This window comes from Diabrotica undecimpunctata, chromosome 10 (assembly GCF_040954645.1).
Source record: "Diabrotica undecimpunctata isolate CICGRU chromosome 10, icDiaUnde3, whole genome shotgun sequence".
Lineage (NCBI taxonomy): Eukaryota > Metazoa > Arthropoda > Insecta > Coleoptera > Chrysomelidae > Diabrotica > Diabrotica undecimpunctata.
The window spans coordinates 63,061,102-63,084,209 of record NC_092812.1 but is presented as its reverse complement, the minus strand read 5'-3'; positions in this window follow the sequence as shown (position 1 = coordinate 63,084,209).

Below are 23,108 nucleotides of genomic sequence, written 5' to 3'. Positions count from 1 at the left end.
GAAAAGGTTAACAATTTCTATGCAAAGTGTAGAGATTTTAATATAGAGGTGATAAAACAAATGAAACAAAGATTTCCTTTTAACAACAGAGATCGCCAAGCATTTAAATGTCTGAGGATGCTAAACTGTGAAGCAATGGTTGACCCAAAAACGAAAAAGAATATTTCTTCCATTTCTGACATTATTTAATTTTTCCGAGCATTAGTCTGCTTCTGCAGATAATGTGACTGAACTTGATAGAGAATGGCGAACGTAAAGTCACTGGGACTTGCTGTTTAACAACGAAATTTCAGAAATTCACCAATTTTGGAAAAAGGTTTTTGATATGAAGAATGGAGATGGTTCACAAACATTTGTAATATTATGTAATATGGTAAAAAACTGCTTTGTCTGCTACACAGCAGCGCTGCCGTTGAAAGCTTTTTTTGTAATAAAATTAATGATTTTGATTAAATTTTTTCATTTTTATTTACTTTAAAATTCACGAAAATTCTTTAAATAAAGGCAATTTGCGGTAAATCAAACAGCGGTTATATAACTATTTATCAATTATATACATGTTATATCGGACAGAAGATTAGATGTTTTGAAATTACTATTTTTATAGTATAAAGCCAAGGATTTGGCCAAGCCCTGCAACATAAGTTGAATTTGTGTGAATATTTTGAAATGAAAGAACAAAGAACCAACGTCTACAAAAAGGGTGTACATATGTGAAATTATGAATATAATTTGTGCATGAGGACTGTATTATGTAGGGCTGGTTCAAAATAAATTAGGATGTGTAGTAAAGGGTTATACAGATTATAGCAAATTAAGTTTATACAAAGTCTTGCCAATTTTTCTGCTGCACACACTCGCGGTATTTACAGGCTTTCGCTCGCGGTTGATCTTCATACGGGGAATCTGTCCGGTTACCGGTTTCTGAACACGTGTCTCGCGGTATTAACACTGAGATCACGAGATAGAGCACATTTGCGTCTGTATACGATTTAAAACAGTATTTGCGGTATTTTCTGCGTAACTAATAGCGGATGAGAGAGAGAATGTATGTTGTTAGCGGCAGTCAACAGTAGAGAGGATACCTCTGTTACTAATGATAGTCAACAGGGAAGAGAGAGCGTCTGTTCTCAGCGATAGACAAGGAGTAAGAGAGGGCGACTGTTCCTAACGATAGGCAACAGGCAAGGAAGGCGACTGTTCCTAACGGTAGGCAACAGGCAAGACAAGGGCGACTGTTCCTAACGATAGGCAACAGACAAGAGCAGGCGACTGTTCCTCACGATAGACAACAATTAAGAGCGGAGAGTACGTCTGCAGCTAGCAAGGCTCAGCAGACGAGGAAGGACGTCTATTCCTAACGATAGGCAACAGGCAAGAGAGTCTTCTTGTTTGCTATTTTAAAACTGTTTGTATTTCTAAAGGAGGGGGGTTGGAAATTGAAGTAGAAAGTATTATCAAGGGTTGGACTAAGGTAATGATTGTAAAATTGTTATAGAATGATAGTTAGTAATACAGCGAAAAAATGACATGATTTTTCCCATGTGAAAAAATTGAACACAAAGGACTGATATTTTCTGCGCCTGTACGTATTATATCTATATTAATTTTTTAACCTTGTATTTATGGTGCAGTAAAAATAAACAATAAATTATTTGCAAAATACTGTTTTTTATTGATTACATTTATATTATTTTATTAATATTAATATCACCGTTAAAAAAAACTGCAATATATGGTTAGTCATTATCATATCTTTACTTTATTACGTCTTATAATTTTTTTCTATTGCCTCTTGAAAAAAGTGCTATACCTGTGTCATTTTTCTTTGCGATACTGACTATGGAGATTTTTCGTTCATAAATATATCAATTTATGAACAGCATTTCTTATAAGTGTATAATATTCACATTTGAACGATCACCGAGGCCAGTAGCTGGGACGTATCTGTACAACTAAGGTATGTATGTACATATGCGAAATCATTAAAATAATTTAAAATTAGCTTAAAATGTGTGCTATCAATCATTTTCAAATGTACTATAATTTAATTGTTGATTGTTAGAATAACTCTTTTTAGAAATAAATATAAAACTTCAAGCCCCGCAAATTAATTTAACATTTAAATAATTAGCGAAAATTTATAAACAAATAAGTTGACAATTTATTGTAAACAAAATTCTCAGTTGCCAAGTATTAAATCAAGCACTGCCCTTCGTTATATTGATGTCTGTGTTTGATGTATTTTTATTGTAGACCTACAAGAGCTTTATTTTCGCAGTTTTAGGTTCTGTGAGCACAAAAATGACATAATATAAAAAATAATTCGTAAATAGTCTCATACCTATTCCAGGAACCAATGGATCGACTTTAGCTGTCTAGTTATAGGTACCATATCGACACAGATATCCACGACTAACCCTTGTATTATGATGTGTTTTATCCTTTTTTGTTAATGAGTTTTTTGAAAATATTCAAAGATAAAAGATGCTTTTGTAAACTAACACCACAAACTTAAATGTAAGAAAGATGACAAGAGAAATTACGTAAATTATAGAGGAAGTTCTGTTTCCAGACAATCGACTTACTGAATGTAGAAGGTATGCATAAATAATTAACACAAACAAAAGTCCTTAACTGATTCCAGGTGTCTGTGACTTTCAATTTTGCACATGGATAATCAAGAAATGATCGATACCTTTGACGAAATACACAACTAATTAGAGTGAACGCAGTGTGAATAATGCGATTAGAACTGGGGGCTGTATCTGGTTGCATCTCACCGGAATTACTACATCGTCGTTGGAATAAAGCGGAAAATGGTTTTGTCTCTTTTTTTCGCTCGGTTTCTTCATCCACTCGATGTTCCCTGGGGTGATTAGCTTCCGTTAATTATCAATAGGATGTTGAAATTCGTAATAAAGAGTGATAATAGAATGTTTTAGTATTTCTTAATAATTCTTAACTAATGTCTAAATATCGAAATGTCATTAAGTTTTTTAGTATGTTCTCTAAACTTTCGATGGTTTCTAAAGGATTTTATTTTTATTCCTTGTTAGTATGCTATTTTATGTTACTCTATCATATTGAGGAAACATTTAATTACTCTTTATATGACTCCATTAAATAAGCTGGATCAGATGCTGGAAAATAGGGTTTTCCAGAAAATAAGAGGTCTATCGGGCATTACTGAAGAGCCTTTATATAGCCAACTTGCCGAAGTCCGGAGGATCTGTATAATAGTCAAGCGACATACCAAAATATATTATCATCATCATTCTGGCTTTAAAACCGTGCGTAGGTCCTATGGATGTTATCAAGAAAACTTGTTCTGGGTCTTCCTCTTTTTCTCTGACCAATGGGACCACCAAGGAGCGTTTTTCTTCTTCTTCTTCTTATAGTGCCGTGCACCTATAGTGCGTTGGCGAATTACCTTAAGGCCAGACGTCTGCCTTTGCGACATGCAAAAGATCGCCAGTGTTATTTATGCCTGTCCAGTTCTTTATGTTCCGTAGCCACGACATTTGTTTGCGACCTACTCCTCTCTTGCCTTCAATATTTCCCTGGATGATTAGTTGAGGGATTGCGTATTTTCTTCCTCTAGAATATGGCCGAGATATGCAATTTTTCGTACCTTGATCAACTTGAGTATTTCTCTCTCAGTATTTGCCTTTCTTAAGACTTCCTCGTTTCTCAACCTATCTATCCATGCTATGCGGAACATTCTTCGCAACGTCCACATTTCGAAGGCCTCCAACTTTTTAATGGAAAGTACTCTTAACGTCCATGTTTCCATGCCGTATAACGATATGGACAATTTAACCCTTCTGTAGCGGAGATTGAAGGAAAGATTGCGGTTACATAGTAGCTGTTTAAATTTGATAAAAGCTTATCTTACTTGTTCGGTACGGCATTTTATTTCTTGTTGAGGATCCCATTGGTCATTCATCATCATTCCCGAGTATTTAAATGTTTTCATTCCGTTCGACTTCCCAAGGAGACGCAGTGTCCCTTCTACTCTGATCGTATGTTGTAGATAGACTACTAATTCGCTTATATTTAATTAGTGTTTGCCAATTTATGCAAAATACCCTCGCCAGACTACTAGAATGGTGTCACTTAGGAGCTAAGAGAAGGTGAATCTAGCCAAGATGAAATGTAGTACTTTTTGTATATTGTGCCTACAGGACTGTGTCAGCTGTCGCTCTGTGGGTGATCACTAGCTGTGTTCCTTTACATGTGCTGGCAGCTGAAAGGGCCAGGATTCATAGTCGTAGGGGGCGGAACATTGGACAGCAAGAGATGACTCAGAGAAGACTGGCCGAGAGATTAGTTTAAATAGGTGAGTGGCAGCAAGAGTGTGAGGCAATAGGTGATGTGGCGGAGTGGACGAAGTTACTAATCCGGAACCTTCGAATCTGGGTGGACTGTGGGCATAAGCAGCTGGACTATTATCTGACGCAAATGCTCACAGGCCATAGCTGCTTCCGCATCTACCTTTTCAGGTTTAAGAGTGCTCAGTCCGATCAGTACCTTTATTGTGGTCTCTCGAATCCTGTGACACATACGATGTTGGAGTGTGAGCGTTAGGCGGATGAAAGTGAGAAGGTTAAAAGAGAGTGTAACTGCAGAATGTTTGATTTCATGAGAGAAATGGTGGAGAAAATGATGAGGGATGAGTAGTGGTGGACACGGATCCACAAATTTATCAGGGAACTGCTTTTTTCAAAAGAACGAAAGCAGAGGGAACCCGCAACAGAATTTTAAAACGAGCAAATAACACCTTGGTGAGGTTCGGACTGTCGCAGGCCGAAATAGGAGCGAATGAGATAAAGAAGACGCGAGAGAGATGGCAGCCCCGCTAAGGCAGTGGGTTGAAAGTCTTTGGTGGTTCTTGTGGATGTGGTTTTCCCGATGAATGTGTGGAAGAAAGAATGGGAATTGGGTAATAGCAGTGCATCAGGAGAGATGTTTTGCCTTAACCAGCCTTTCCATCCTGATGTATGGAGTGACAGGGGGGACGTTTTTAATTGGACGCCGACAGTCTCAGAGTGGTGACGGGACAAAGTGTCCAAGGTCTAACTTCCTCGTACATCTAGTCCTGGCACAACTTCGTTAGGGTATTAGAAACCCAACACTACCTGGGTTAGTCACAGGTCTTTGTATGCAGATTTTCCTTCTTCTCTTTAAAAATGCAAAAAAAAGACTACTGAATGATAACCAGAGTAAGTTAATTCACTCTTAATATCTCTACACTGTCTAGAATAATTGATAATAGATGGCAAAGTGGATTCTTGGAGACGAGGCTTACCAAAATAGAGGCTGTTAACCAATATGATGCACTAACATTCCAGTACGTTGCAGTTGATGAAAACTAGATGCAAGCGGAACAGGATCAAAAAGAATGGAAAATGATGAATGAGATCTATTTTCAGCAATGGACACGGAAAGATTGAATGATAATATTTTCTATATTTATTCGTAATAATAATGGTTTTGTCTTTTTAAATTGGGTAATATATTTTTGTCTTTTTTATTCTTTTTGTGGTTTTTGGGATGAAATTATTAAGTGTTATTTGGTGTCTGATTGTCGCATCATTTTATAATTGAAGACACGTAATCTGCACGAAACGTTTTCTCTCAAAAAATTGGATTCGTATCAAACAAATAAAACAAACAGGAAGACTAAAGAAATTTCATAAATATTCATGTCTCGACATTAATAAAACTGGTTTAGTGTCTCGTCTCCTAGATTTCCTGTCCCGACTCGCTCTTGTGACGTTACAGATCTGTCTTCAATACAATAAAATTCTTATCATGGTCTTTGAATTGCACTTGACTTTCAAGATGACTACACTCAGTACAATTTTAAATCACTAGTGCGGTCTACCGTCTCCACTACATAATTTATTATTTATACTTCAAATAATATTAACAGTAGGAAAATCAGGAAAAAATGCATATCGAATCACTAATGGCTGTTGTTGATTTTATTATATATATATATATATATATATATATATATATATATATATATATATATATATATATATATATATATAGATATATATATATATATATATATATATATATATATATATATATATATATATATATAGATATATATATATATATATATATATATATATATATATATATATATATATATATATATATATATATATATTGCAGTTTTTTATGACAAGATAATCAAAGCGACTAATCTAAGTATTAGAGAGATTATTTGCAGCTTCTGGCATGTGTGTGCTGCTTATGGTATCGTCTTTTTGTTGTTAGAACTTATATGTCCCCATGTGAGAGATACATATATGTAATTATTGGTAGTATTATGCCATTTATCAGTCTTATTTTTGTTTTCATAGCTAATTTGCTTTTTCTTCCTGTAAGTCCTGTTATTGCGTCTCTGGCCGTTGCTATTATCTGGACTCCTTGGTCCATTATGACTCATAGGTATTTAACTTCGTGCTGTTATTCAATGTGTCTATTTTTTACTGCTAGCTGTTCTTTTAGAATATCTCTTGTCTTTTTGAAGATAACTATGTGGGTCTTCTTTGGATTTTTTCTATTTTTCATTGAATACTCCATTCTCCTGCATAAAGGCTTAGTAGTGTTTCGGGTCTTCTCGGAATGTCTACTGTATATATGCTGTACGTAATAAGGGGTAATAAGACCGCCTACTATGTTACTCCAGCTGGTAATATGTGGACTATGAATCTCCGATCGCTTAGGTACAAGGAGATGAGTTTCGTCATAATCTCTCCGCTGTATCCATAATCTCTTATTTTAAGCATCTTAAAGGCAATCCTTTATGCCACACTCTGTCGAAAGCTTTGCTTATATCCAGGAAGGCTGTTCATGTGTATTGCTTTTCATTGAATCTAGCTACTCTGTAAGTCTGAGTACTTGTAGTTCCCTGGAATGTTAAGCTCTGAATCCAAATTGTGCTTCTGAGATTAATCCTAGTCAATTTGTCTCTGATTGAAGTCTGGTTTGGATGACTCTGTACTATCTTGCTGATTGCTGGAAGTAAGCTAATCGGTCTGTAACTTTATATTATTGTTGCGTTTGTTATGTCTGTTAAATATATAATAATTGCTTTCGCTGGAAGATCCTTCAGAACCCTGTTAGTGATTTCATCTGGACCAGGTGTTTTCCTTGGTAAACTTTTTCTAATCGATTCACTTATTTATCTGGCTGATGTAGGATTTATTATTTCTTCTTGTTCTTCGGGAGTTTTCAGTTCTGTTTATCTGACTTCTTTAATAAACTATTATTTCTTCCGTAGTTCTAGAATGTGGCCCCCTTCCTCAATTTCTGTTACGTAATTATCCTACTTTTGGCTTTTATATTCTATTAGTACCTGTTTGACTTGCCGATATTTTTGTTTTCCTGATTTCTTGTTCTTATGGCTCTTTTTTGGCTCTGTTTTTTTCTCTTAACGTTTCTTTTATTTCCTGATTAATGTCTCTAAATCTTCCTATGTGAATTTCATATTCTTCTTCAGTAGTGCTATTTCTTAGTGCTTCTTGATGTTTTCGAGCTCTTGGTTTCTCTTGGTGTTTTCGAACTTTATTTCTCGTGGTTTGTCAATAATTGTAGGAACGTTTTCAATTCCTATGCTCACTAGTCCTTTGTTTGACCACTTTGTTTTCTTTCTTTTTCTTGTTACTATGTTATCTTCTGCCCATGTGCCTATTTCGAGTATGGGATTGTGGCTTCCCGATCCTTCGTTTAAGGTTCGGATTTTTGTTTGTATTCTTAGGTTTTTAGCCACTACTATATCCAAATGGGTTCGGTAGAGTATTTCCTGGAATGTGGGATATTCGGTGGGCTCAATTACAGTGGGGTCTTCGTTGTTCACTAGATAATTATTTAATATTCTTCCATTTGTGTTTGTAGCTTTATCGTTTTAGTTAGGGGATCTGGCGTTTAGGACTCCTATTATTATGGCCGGTTATTCTATGGAACTTCTTCATGTTACTCAGGCATGCATCCAGGTCGTTGTTGCTTAAGGATCTGTTGAAGTAACCATATGCTGAAGTGATCCTTATTTTACCTTGTCTCATCTTAGTCTTGTTCTTGTCTTAATTTTTATTATTTTGCTTCCATAGTGTTTAGTGCTGACATCTGTTGTAATAGGTGATTTATTCCTTTTTTTGTATCAGTTATTCCTGAATTTACTCTGGTTCATTCGTGAAAATTGATCCCTGAAAATTGATATTGATGGTTCTTGTAATGATACAACATCCATTTCATATCTGTTTAATAGTTCGTGCAGCACGTTTGTATTTGTTCAGGTGTTCCCTAGCTTCGTACCTTACTTCAGTGCTATTTTTACATTTTTTATCACCTCAATTACCATGTTTGTGACTATTTCTTCTACCATCATGACCAGTCCTTTGCTTACGCATCCAAGGAAGGAGACTATAGCTACCTGTAAAAAAAGGAACGTTAACAACTTTGAAAAGTTTAAACGATGGGTAAAAGATAGATGCTCGTATACATTTTGATATAGCTACGAAACTACTTTATGAGATTGATTTCTTAGTCTGCATAATTAGTTAACGGACTCTAAATTCGTAAATTGTAGAATATTTTTTCATAAAATTCAAAAATTGTTTAAATTGTACCGCCAAATAATTACGTTGTAGGATGATTAAATTATTAAAATAAATTAAAAATGCTTTTGTTTGAGTATAGTTTAACCCTCCAGGAATTAGCACCTAGAATATTGAATATAATTGCCTTAACAATAGCCTATTGATTTTCAAAACACTCCAGAGAACGCGCTGCTGAACGTAGTCGGTTACAATCCTGCCACTCATTAATTGGGGGTTAGAACGTATGCACAAGGCAATTTGGATGCTTAATTAGCGGGGAAGATGGGCAGATTATGAGAAAGAGTTAATTGGAAATTGTTCTGCATCGCTCATCTGCGGGGATCAGTCTTCACTTCGATGTTGAAAAAACTCTCAAATCAATCTCTTATAATTGGCCGCATGGCCATGAACGCAGAAGCGGCATACAACATTTATCGTTAAATTGACTAAATTATCTAACAAAAAGAGTTTTCAAATAATTTGTCTAAGAAATATTTGAGGTTTATCAATATTATTGCAATATGTTTTACAAATATTTTTCTTTTTTACTTAAACAAAAAAGTCATATGTCAACTGTCAAGTATCGTCGGATGTCATATTTCAGTTGTTGCCATATTTGAAATCTGACGGAATTAATAACGTTTCTATATTCATGTAGGTAAAACGTATGGACACGTATTTTAAAAAATTTTAATACGGGTGTCTAGTCTAGAACAAACAGAAAAAGAATGATCTAACTACCGAACACTGAACCTCATTAGTTACACTTTAAAAGTACTGCTTAAAGCTGGAAGAGGAGATTAGTGAGACGCAGTACGGGTTTCAAATTCGAATGGGTAGCAGAGAAGGACTATTTGGCATAAACATACCGATCCAACGATGTTGTGATATAAATATTGACCTACACTTGTTCTTTATTGACTAAGAAAAAGCTTTCAAAAAAGTAAAACATGAAAAAAAATATCAAAACTAATTAATAAAAACATTAACAATCAAATTATAAAAATAGTTTAAACTATATATTGGAACCAGAACCAGATTTGCAGAACAGGCATGAGTTTTAACGTCGTTTTTATTTAACTTGTATTCTGAAGAAGTATTTAAAAGTTCACTCACACTATATTAAAATGGGAATTATCATTAACGGAAAATTTATTAACAATTTTCTACATGCAGATGACATTGTGATTACTGCAACGACCATAGAAGATCTAAAACAACTAATAAACTACTGGAACGATCAATGAAATAAATGATCATACTTTAGAAATAAACAGACGAATAGAGATTACCAGATCAGCATTTATACGAATGAAAACTCGTGCAGAAACCTAAATTTGGAAATAAAAGTATGCACCAATCGATGCTATATATATTTTCAATATTATGGAGTTAAGACATGGACATTTTAAATATGTGTCTTAAAAAGAGTCGAGGCTTCTATCTCTGGTTTTAGAAAAGAATACTAAAAATATCTTAAACTCATAAAATTACAAATATAGACGTGCTGAAGAGGGTTGCAAAAGAAACCGAAGGAATCACTATTACACAAACATGAAAACTGGAATACCTAAGACACGTGATGAGACAGCCAAAATATGAAATATTGGGACTCATAATACAGGGAAAGATCTGTAGACTAAAGATGAAATTCTTGGTTGAAGAATCTGCATGATTGGTATCATTGCAAATCGATTGATTTGTTTAGAAAACCAATTTTAAGAATGAAAATAGCCGTTATCATTCCTAACGTTCGTAGGGAGATGGCACTTTAACAAGACTAAAAGTTATAACTATAAAAATCCAATATTCCTACATTTCTATTTTTCATTGGACCAATTAGAATTACGTTAATTGAAGGTTTTTTCCATTAGTTTCCGTATATAACAGATGGACCGTTATTATTTCTTTCCTTTACATAATTTTCACCTTGAAAAAATGAACACTACCGTTATTTTTATCTTTAAATACGATCAATGAAAAATATCACTAAGAATTGTATAAAGCAGGAAGTTACATATATGTAATACATGCATCGATTAGTTTCCTAAGGCAAATCGTTTATGTTTATGTTCTTTTAATAATTTAATATTTTTTACGTTTTTCTTAAAGAATGCAGTCATTCACAATTAACACATACAATTTTTTTTATTAATATATAAGATTTTTTACAATCTGTTTTACAATAAAAACAATAAGTAGAATTGATTGTCTTTACAATGTCAGAGAGATGTAAGGTCCAGTGACCAAAGCATCATAACACAAATATTAGCTTGTTTACCGGTGGGATGCGGACATAGACAGATACGCGAAACGCGAACACGAATACTAAAAACGGCACAGATCACAATGGCTGGGCGCTGTTGAAGGTGTAGCTTCCACTACAGTAGGCCAGCAGCAGCCGGTGGAGCCTAGATCGAAAAATGGCTAAATATCTATTTTACAAAACATGGCAAAATGTATATTGGACGGACATGTGCTAATAAGACTGAAGTACTCTGGAAAAAAGCAGGTATTAGCTTAGAGTCATAACCGGCTTTCGTAGTGGACATGCAGTTAAGGGACACCTGCATACAATGGGGCTGCATCATGGAGATTCGCGATCGCGGGAGGCTAAAAGTTTTTGGAGACTAGTGACTTCAAAAAGTATTACCCATCCGCTAGACCTGTACAAGTTGGTCCAGGGTTTCAAACTTCTGGAATGGTTATCATGAATGAACAGAAGATGTGCACTAAGACAATTGACTGTAGTACGACTGGTTTATAGCAGACTGCTTTCGAAAAAAATTTAATAAAAAGGAATGCATATCTAATTTTTATCTAACTCTTACAAACTAATTCAATAAATACAAGATCTAATTTTTACAAACTATAGTAATAGTAGTGAGGAAGTTTTTAACAATACAATATCAGACCATGATACTATATTCAACACAAAGTTTTACTTAAAGTTAACTACCTTTTTGACCAATATTTATATCACAGCAAGAATTATAACGAAAAAAAATTAATAATTTTATTTTATATTCAATACATAAATAATTGTGTATAAAATAGGTTCTCAGATGTATTACAACGCTGTATAAAATCATCAAGTACACAATACTTGTTTCTTTGTTTCTATCAAATATTCAAAAGAAATCTGCAAATGCAAGATTATAAGCGCCAAATAAAGCAATAAATTCCACATTAAAAGCAGCATTATCACAAATAAAAGTAGGAAAGTATAAAATCGGAAGTGGCTCTTTGAGTAGAAACTTAAAATGTCTGCTGTCACTGCACCGACAAGAGTTTTCTGAAAGGCTAAGCGCCTTTTTGATTCGAGATGGCTAGCCACCACCCACCAGTAGCGCCTCACGATACTTTGTGCGATAAGAAATATTTTTTTCATGGCGACTTTGAAGTATTCATTATTTTACAAACGTACAAGGACTATTCAATAATATTATAAGGAGAATCACAGAATTATAGCTCTGGTTTAGTGAAAATTGAGTTTGTAAATGGAAACTCAACAGAAAACGAGACATTAACATTTAGGTGTCTCTAAGTTATAATATATACATTGCTCGTTTCCAGGTTCTTGTTTAAATTTTTCGTAAAACTCACTTTCACGCTTAAAGCCACTATTTTCGTTGTCCTCCTTCTTTTCTTTCCTCCGCATTTCAGCAAGGAGTTCTTGGCCCATCTTGGGAAGCTGACTTGCTTGTGCAAAAGAATCTGAAAACTACACTGGCCTATATTGGAGTACGTGTTCTTCTCGAATGAGTCCATATTTTGTTTAAGGTCGACAAATCATCGTAAAAGAATCTGAAGAAAACAAGACGAAAAAGATTTTTTTAATGCAATATTTCAGAAGATATCGAGGACGTTCCCTCGTTACATTTACAGCGTAGGATACTTTGGTTGGTTCCATCGTTAACATAGAGTTAACATTCCAGGGACCGATAGTCAGCATTTTTGTATTCTTTGGCGTGTCATGGAGATTTCGCCTGTCTAGTTAAGATGTGCCTCCTCTAACGGATCTTAATCTTCGATATCCACGATCAGTAAATGTTGTATTGTCATTGGCCACAGCCGTAACAATTGACAAGAGATATCCATAGGTATCTTTAATGTAGTGATCTTGCCTTTCCTTTACATCCTTATGTATTTGTCTAGGTTTATGATTCTTCCGCTTTCTTTAGATACCACTAAATATCTACATATATCTAAACATCACAATATAGAGATGCCACTTTTCTTTAGATACCTTTATCGTCGTTGTGGACTTCTTCTTCCGTAACCTTGAATATAGGACCTTCATAGACTACTACAAGCTGGGCCAGATGAACCCAGGTTTTTAGCGAGGCGTTACTCCTCAATCCTTATCTTCCTTCGAGGCGTTCTTCCTTATCTCTTGAGTCATAAGACTCCTAGCCTGAGACACGTAGTCATCGAACTGCCATCCCTCTCTTCAGTACTGCCCCTCACCCCCCCCCCCGAGGGAGTGTAGTGGTCATTGTGATGACGTGTATTGTCCGTCTCCAAAGATCTCTATCTTTCTACCTTCGTCCTTCTACCTTTTCTTATATAATAATAAGTCTCTCCATGTTTTCTGTATCTGCTCTCATGTTTAAAGTATTTTAATTTTTGGAGATGGACTTTCCTGGAGAACCGTTTGCTGACCTTTAGCTCATTTAAAATTAAATTATTTGTCCTGTGGACTATCCACGGCATTCGTAACATTCTACTCCTACAGAACATTTCAGTAGCGTCTATCTTTCTTCTTTCCGCTTGTCGTAGGGTCCAAGATTTATATCCGAACGTCAGTATTGGGAATATTTCTCACTTGATCAAACATATTTTTAGAGTTCGTAAAATTTGAGAGTCCTTCCATATTTTAGCCATCTTTCTTACGGCGACTTTTGCTAATCTACACTTTATTTCTTTCTGTAGTAACCCTGTGTTTGTGATCAATGATCCCAGATATAAGTTTGAGCTCATAACCTCAAAACGATCAATCGTGGTTATGTGTGGATGATTGTTATATAGTCAATCCACTATCATGATCTTTTTCTTTGATATGTGTAACTGCAGACCAAATACTTGACTTTCGTTTTCAACCAGTCGTATGAGATCAATGAACTCTTCTTGACCATTGGTAAAAGGGGCTGTGACATATGTAAAACGTAGATTGTTTATTTTTTGATAATTTATTGAGATGTTATTTTCCCATCCTTTATGCGCTATTCTCATAATATGCTCCTCGTATATATTTTTGCCCTAGATTTTTCTATTATTTATCTTATGTTTGGAAGAAGTTCTCGAGTACCTCTACCTTTGGTAAATCCAGTTTTTTCTTCTTATTGTGCCGTCTTCTTTCGAGAGGTTGGCGATCCAAATGGTAATCGTAGCTTTGGAAACTGCTGGACGAAATATTTCTGTGGATGAGTGGTCAAACCATCTGCTCAGGTCTTTCAGCTACGAGTTCTGGCGTCTTCCAACTGATCTTTTGCCCTGCACATTACCTTCCAATATGATTTGGAGTAATTCATATCTTTCACCTCTCAACACATGGCCCAAGTATTGTATTTTTCAAATCCAGTTTATTCTTAGGGTATTTCTCTTTGCAAGAAATTTTCTTTCTATCATTGATTACGTGTGTGTAGCAATATTTTACTGGCTTTTGAGATTAGGAACATGTTTCTATAGTTGTCGCATTTGCTGCCTTTTTCTATGTATTGTCGTTATTGTAGATCTTTCCAGTCATCAAGCCATTGTCTAGAATGCCATATTTTGTTACAGAGCAAGTGAAGCAATTTTATTTGGGTTTATTCTGTGGCTTTGAGCATTTATACTCTTATCATATCTAGACCTGGTGCTTTGCTATACATAATTCAGTTAACTGATCGCCAGTCTTGGTTTATTTTCGAGTATATTAGGTTCTTCTTTGATTTTTTCAGGTGATTTGTGAACAAATTTTTATTATTTTTATATAGAATCTCGTAGTATAATTTCCATACCTCTGCTATATCTTCTCTGTTGGTTCTTAGGCTTCCTGTGAGATCTTTAGCGGCCCAAAATGTGGCTTTAGAGTCTCTTGTTATGTAGTTGCGTATTTTTTTTAAACCGCGGAGTGCCATAAATAGTGTCCAATTATACTTTTAATTGCGATAATGCGCATCCACGCAGTCCTAGGATCGTGAATAAATAATTTGAAGAGATCACCATTGCCCTGTGAATTATTATGAATATATGTAAAACATTTTGAGAGGACGAATTCGCGCACTGGCACCAATGCATAGGCATATTTGATGCTGTTTGATTGTTCGATTAAATTGATGTAAAAGTCATTGTAGATCGATTTTTTTTTTCCGCCGTGCATCGTTTGCATCGCATAAGATGTTAATCTCGTTTTCTTCATTTGGTTTGTTGTAATATAATATATATATATATATATATATATATATATATATATATATATATATATATATATATGTATATATATATATATACATATATATATATATATATATATATATATATATATATATATATATATATATATATATATATATATATATATAATATAAGGACAACGACAACAAAGTAGGACGAGAATTTGAAACACGACTAATGGCGGTAAACGGATCTTTTTTGCAATATAACATCTAATGAGGTGAAAACTTCTCTTACGAGGTACAAAAATCCAGATATACAAAACCATAACACGACCAATAGTCGGGTATGGAAGTGAAACCTGGACGCTAACAAAAAAAGAAGTAGGTAAATAAATTGCTGGTATGGGAATGAAAATACTTCGAGTAATCGCTCTTGCAGAGATAGCGTGACAGACGAAAGGAGGCACAGACACAACAACGAATTAGAGTCTCTCTTAGAAAAGGAAAATCTAGTGAGACATATAAAGATCAATAGACTAAGATGAGCAGAACATATATGACGCAAGAAAGACGATTGTTTGGTATTTTGGGAAAGCCCAGATGGGAGAAGGTCTGTGGGACGACCTAAAAAAAGGTGGAAAAATGCAGGATCTGGAAAAATGAGAGTGAGACAATGCGAAATTATGGCAGAAGTGTAGTAACGCCATTAATGATAAACAATTGGATGGAGCCATGATATAATAAAGAATTTTTGTTTTTTTTAGTTTTTTAATTGCTTTTTGCTCTCTTTTCCTTTATATTTTTCGAATTTGTTTCCAAGTGACGTATATAAGTGGGGTTAAGGATTGCTGATTCATTCTTTCTAATTTTTCTGTTTGCCGTTTAAAATTTCATAGTTTCGCCCTGTTTTTTTTTTCTCGCTACAAATTATTTCATATGGTGCTTTTAGTTATTTATTATAGTATTTTTTGTATCATTTTAATTAATTTGTTAGCTATATATATATTAATATCAGCTACTATAAAACTTTATAGATAAACAGCATTTACTGTTTCATTAGTCATCTAAACGGTACTGAGATTGGTAAAATCAATTATAGCAACTACTGATAAAATATACCGAAATATATTGAATTACAAGTGGCTTCCAACTTACGGCATATCACTTAGTGTCTAAATGGTAGGTTACATAGGTCTTTACAACTCTCATTTTAGAAATAAACTAATATGACGGATGATGAAACGAAATAAATATGATTATTACACTGCCAAGGTTACTGACAATATGTAATCTCCAAAATATACGTGTTACTATGATTAAAAAAAATTTACCACACCTTAGTAGAGAAGAAAGTATTTTTGATATTACATTTAGATGATATACACCTCTAAATTCTGTTTATAGAAAATGCTGGTAATGAAAAATAAACAAGAGGAGCTTAGGGTGTTACTTTTGTAGGTTCCTCATAATTTTATTTTTATTTTGCATTTTGCTCTAGTATGGAGTATTAATAAATCGGTTTATCGAAGTGATTTCTGCCTAGACAAATTGACGTGACGTGGATACAAACTATAAATACCCATGCCAGTGCATTTCGGTGCATTCATCGTCTGTTTTGCAACGTTAGGAAACACTTGGACCGAATCCTGAATTCGATTTCCGATTTATTAATTTTATTACGTTAGTAAATGTTACTCTATATCTTATAGCATCTGTCGGTAAATATTTTAAATATTTACTTTTATGGATCAAAAAAGGTTTTATTTCTTTAGAGCTTACCATGAGTTCGCTCTGAAGACGCCAGTAGGCAGAAATACTTATATCAGCGCATGGTGGTATGCTGTAACGAAATCAACCCTTAACTGTCTCAGCATACAAATAAAAAATATTTAGATTTAATATACAGTGTGTCGCATTTAAGTGAAGGTTCACATTTTTTAAGATACTCAATCCAAATTAAAATTTTAAACGCGACCTACTGAGGATAACAATATACTGGCGGCAAATCGAGCAAATCCACACATGAACCTTCGAGATTTACCATCTCAGCTGAATATTAGTAAGGATAAGATCAGAAGATATTTCATACGTCACAAAATTAAGCCCTGTAAACCAAGGTTCTTACATACGTTAAAAGAAGGTAATGAGAATATAAGATTCGATTATTGTCATTGGGCTCAAGGTAATTATTTAAATGACAGGCATTTTCTGAATAAGATTATGTTTACCGATGGGGCTACATTCACCACTAATGGGATTGTATCATCTCAAAATTGTAGATACTGGGCCAGAGATAATTCCCATTGGGCTATAAATTGTAAAGTTCAATATTCGCACAAAGTCAATGTCTGGTGTGGGATTTTAGGAGACCAAATAACAGGTCCTTTTTGTTTAAATAATCATTAAATGCTGGTCGTCTACTTAACTTTTTAAAAGGGGAATTATTGGATACTGAACTGAGTTTACTAGTCTAATTTATTAACTTTATTTATTATGAACTATTCTAACACTTAGTTTAAAGTTTTTTTTTATACAATATTACACTAATTTTTTTCACACTATAATTATATAATTTATTTACAGCATTTATTACAATTTATATTCCCGACAATACGCGCGTTACATTTCAAAACTTGACTCGATATTATTATTCAGACTGACTAACACAATGAAGATTCCTATATATATATATATATATATATATATATATATATATATATATATATATGTATATATATATTTATTAACCGTTGTTCTGGAATCCCGGCGAAGCGGACGGATGTTGACCTGTGCTCACCCCTGAACTGTCTCGAACGGTATGGAAGAAGACCGGTTCTATCGTAGGGGAAACTACTAGAAAATTCTTATTTGAATAATAACATGTTTACTGGTTAAATATGGGTCATATTTATCGTAACAATACTATAGAGTATCTTCCTTTTAATGTGCATATGTATTTCCAGCTAGATGGTGCATCCATTCACAATTCAAGGATTGTTCGTCAATGGTTAAACCAAAAATTTCCTAAGCGCTGGATAGGAAGAAAGTCCTTTTGAATTCGGGCCTCCGAGGTCCCCTGATATTACACCACTTGAGTTTTATTTTTGGGGAGTAATAAACAATAAAGCTTATAAAACAAGGCCCAGAAATCGAGTTGAACTTTGTGTCAGAATAAGACAAACCTGTCAAGAAATCAGCATTTCAGAACTTAGATGAGTATCCGAATAGATGGAGGACTACAAAAATTATTGTTTTTTTTTAACACATAGGAATAAAAAATTATTCCTATGTGTTTGTGTTATTTATTTTACTGAAGAATTTACACTAATCGAATTACACTATTACGTTGACCATATTGTACAGATTTTTCTTTCAATGAGACACTAGTTTATCGAATATCGACCGAAATAATGAATAACCAAAAAGTGCGAATTTTGTCATGAAATTTGGTATATGGGGTTGGAATCTTTTTGATGGAATGATTTGGTCTTATCATTATTTTGTTCTTTGTTGTCTGTTTCAATATTGTCTCAGTTCTTACTAATTTTGTGTCTAGATTTGATATCAAACACTTACTTTCAATCTCGTATATATTTATTAAAAGTATTGAAATTTCAAGTGTTTTAAATTTGGAAAAAGGAACAGAACAAATAAGGTTATCTACAATTTTTCTAATGAAGGGCAAAGGGAAAGGCAATTGTGGAATTACGCGGATAGATTGGTAGAAAAAGCCAACACAATCTGGAAGATATTTAAACTATTTTTCAAATCATCCTACTCATCAAAAGTTACTATACAAAAAATAGATACCCAAAACATATCCTCAAAAAACTGATATTTAACTACAGTCGGTTCACAATTTGTTGATAGCTCACTACAAGTTTAACCCTAATTAGAAAACTGAAATACAGAGAGGATAGGTAATATGATATAATAGTAAAAACCAACCTAAAACGTTTAAGACGTTTTCGACTAACCCACCTTATATCTGAAGGAATACAATACCTTATAATCCTATTACGGGGGTATTTTGAATGGTTAGAGATGAACGACCAGTGTCGTAGAGTATATGATTGAAACATTTATTTGAACTAAATAAATATATTTTTTAAATTGTACTTATGTAAATTGTATTTTTTAATAAAACTTATTGATTTTATTCCAAAAAAAAAGTTTCTTTGCCATTTGTAAAAGATATATTTATTTAATTAAGGAAAAAGGCGCCAAATGTCGTCTGGCAAAATTTCCAATGTGTTTTAAATGTATCCATTATTTTCGAATCCGGAGAAAACTAATAAATATTTTTGAAAAATTTAAACGGAGAATGAAAGATTACATTATTACTCAGGGCCGAAAGTCCCTGAAAACTTCTACAATGTTTATTTTAATATGTTATGTAACAGGGGTGAAAATAAAAGAGAAAATATAGTATAATTTTTAATTGAAAATATTGCATGCAAAAGAAACTTTTTATTTATTCCAAAAAATATTTCATTCTGCCTTTAAATTTTTCAAAAATGCTGTTCAGTTTTCTCAGGATTTGAAAAAAAATGGATACATTTAAAACACATTGAACATTTTGACAGGCGACATTTTGCGCCTTTCCCCTTTAATACCTTACGATTACAACTATTATTACTTACCTTATATAATTACGATTAGAAAACTATTCAAATTCAAAATAAATAGGATCAACTTCGGAATCCGAGTCATCTTGAGGGTTAATAATTAGCGGTTGTGTCTCTACGGTCGCATCAATTATGTTATCAAGATCCCACATTTTTTGTTCTTCTTCTATTACATGCCTTACTGCATCTTTCCAGTTTTGTTCTGTAATATGTTGTAAAGACTCGTATAACAATTCACGTACAGCTTGTATTTTATATAATGTATTTTTTCTAGCCACATAACTTTTCATTTGTGCCCAAATGAGTTTAATTGGATTTATTTCGCAGTGGTAGGGTGGAAGTCTAAGGACTGTAATGTTTCGCCTTTCCGCCATTTTGTCAACTACGTATTCCTTGAACTTAGATTTGTGTTGCCGGGCAATTTTTAGAAGTTCTGCTTTTACCATTCCATCTTCGTAAGGCAGATACTTATTCCGCAGCCAGTCAAGAATATCCTGTTTCTTCCACGCAGTCATTGGAAGTCTTTCTACTAGTCGTGAATGATAAGGTGCATTATCTAATACTATAATTGAATTTGGTGGTATGTGTTCAATCATCTGCTCAAAATACTCTTCGAAAACATCAGCTGTCATCTCCTCGTGATAGTCTTTTGTGCTTTTGGACTGAAATTCCAACAAACCATGCTTAACAAATCCTTTTTCACTGCCAATGTGAGAAATTATTAATCTACTGCCTTTACCAGAAGGTGGGAAGATACCAGTAGACCAACCTTCCATAAAGGCTTGCCTGAAGCTTAATATATTTTTATCTGACCAAATTTTTTTTAGAGTATGACCTGAGTTTACCCACGTTTCATCCTGGTAGAAGATGGGCGTTCCTTCAGCCCGGAATTTTCGTATGGATCTTAGATAATTTCTTCTCCAACATATTATCTCCTCCCGGTCAATCAAAAGTGATTTTCGGTCTGATTTCTCCCACCGGAAATTTAATTCTTTTAAAACTTGCCACAATTTAGTTCGTCCGATATGAGGCAAATCCGGGTCGTCTCTAACTTCTTGTAAAATTTTGTTTAGGTTTGGTATTGCTTTTTTGAAAAAAAATCCATGAATTTTCCTTCGAATACCATTTTTGGCAAATTCATCAATTTCAATAGGCTTTTTCCCTCTCTTTAAGTGTTCGTTTGTGTTTGGGTTAGCTATACCGTGTTTTTTTCTTTCTGATAGGAACCTATATATAGTTGACTCTCCTACGCCAGTCATGTTGGCACAACTTTCGACTATGTTGCGAACAGTGTTTGTGGGATTCTGAGAAACCAGAGCATCGTGAACATTCAGGACAATAGTCTTCTCTCTTGGTGAATAGACAGACTTACTGACTGTGTAAAACTTGATGATGTTGATGATGAAGCCATCACAAACAATCCAACAAAACGAGCACGAGCGAAAGGTACGTATATGTTCGTAGGTATATGGAATAAAAAATCACTCACGCACTGCATATAATTCGCAAAAGAAATATTCGAGACGCTAATTACTGCCGTAGACGCGGACACACCGACGAGCCGTAAATTACATGCGATCAAAAACGTACTAAACAAAAAAATTGTTTTCGTTCGTAATAACTTCACCCTTTTAAGTTAAATTTCGAATATAAACTGAACAAACGAGGCACGTGGCCAAAGCATACCCATTATATTATTAAAAATCTGGGGAATTCCATCCTAATTATCTTGCAACGAATAGTACCTTCGGATATGAATTCCAGGTTTTCTAGTAAAGTGATTAAACGCAAAGATTAGTATTGAAATATTCAAAGAGATAAGGTATTCTTATTTACAAAATTGTTAATGGTTAAATTCTTATTTTTATTAATATAATATAATTACATAACATTAGCCGTGAAAGTTTTAACTGTTTTTTTGCTAAATATATTAGTATTAAAATATTATTAATATTATATATATATAACAGTATTAAAAAATATTATATTATTATTTAATGAATAAACACCTCAGGAACGCCTATGGTTTACGACCGTTTTATGAGTTTGAGGCACATTTCGTGCTCTCAACAATTTATGAACGGAGAATAGGACACTTTTAACGGTCCCACTTATATCGAAACAGTACAGTCAATTCCTTATAATAAACTGCCATTGATAAAGCATTTAACCCCCTCTGTGACTAGATTATTTAAACAATTTACTAATATAAAAATTGTTAAATATAATTTATTAGAAAACGGACAACTGTTTTCAAAAGTAAAAGACAATACTGCAACTCATTATTCAACTAATATTATTTATAAGATGCCTTGTTACAAGTTTACAAGTTGATTGTCAGAGTTGTTATTTCGGCCAAACTTCACAATGGCTTAAACAGAGAATAACACAACACAAAAGTAACTGTACAAAAAAAGAAAAATACGTGTGCAGCAGTGAACCACAGGTTTAATACCCAAATGTCAGGGTTTTAAGGCCAGAATATAGTTACAAAAAAGATTGTTTTTGGAAATGTGTCACATCGATGAAGAAAAAGAGACAATAAATTACAAGGCAAACATGGCACAGTTAAGCAATGTCTACTGTAATATTTTAAATAATTAGAATTAATTTTACTGTATAAGCAATTAAATATTTTAACCATCCTGTATATTTTTAACATGTACCTATAAAACTGAATATTTCTATTGTTTGTTAAATACGTACTTGAGTGTTTGTATGTTTGCTTTTTTGTTTTTTAATAACTAATTCTAATTATACACTGAAGTAATATGTTCTGTCAGGACTGTTTTGAATTTATAAAATCGTTCTTTTTATTAACTTTATTTAAATTAACGAAATATAGAGACGTAAACTTTCCTTGAGAAAGACGCTATATCTACTTAATTGAAACCACGTCAACCCTGTAATTCCATATTATAAGAATTACCAAATCCCAATATAATTCAATTTGTGCTCACCCATTTTTTCGCTTCATGCATTTCTCTTTTGGTGTCCCGCAATAATGATCTACCAAAAATATATCATTATAACCTCAAAGTCGCGTAGCAGAAAATCGGATTTATCGAACAAAGATTTTTTAGGCAAACTTTTCCTAACCGACTATAATTATGGGTGTATCAATGCGAGGGGTTTATGAAAGAGCGTCACCAGTCCTGTTATATTAGGGTTTTATAACCGTGAATCCAAAGTATATGTTAAAAAGTTTTCATCATCAGTTGTGCCGATATGATTTCACAAAACTTTTTAAGTTTGTATACTTGAATAATAAATAATAGCTCTTTGTTGGAAAAGTAACATCGTTGCTGTAGGAAAAGGTAATCATTGTGAATAATTTTGTATTTTTTATTCACATTTTTTATTTTTTATTTTTTTAGAATAGTATTTCTCAGATTATAATTTCCGGATATAAGTTATAAATAGACTTCGGCAAATATGCATATTGCATATTTTGCATATTGTGCATATTTTATGCAAAT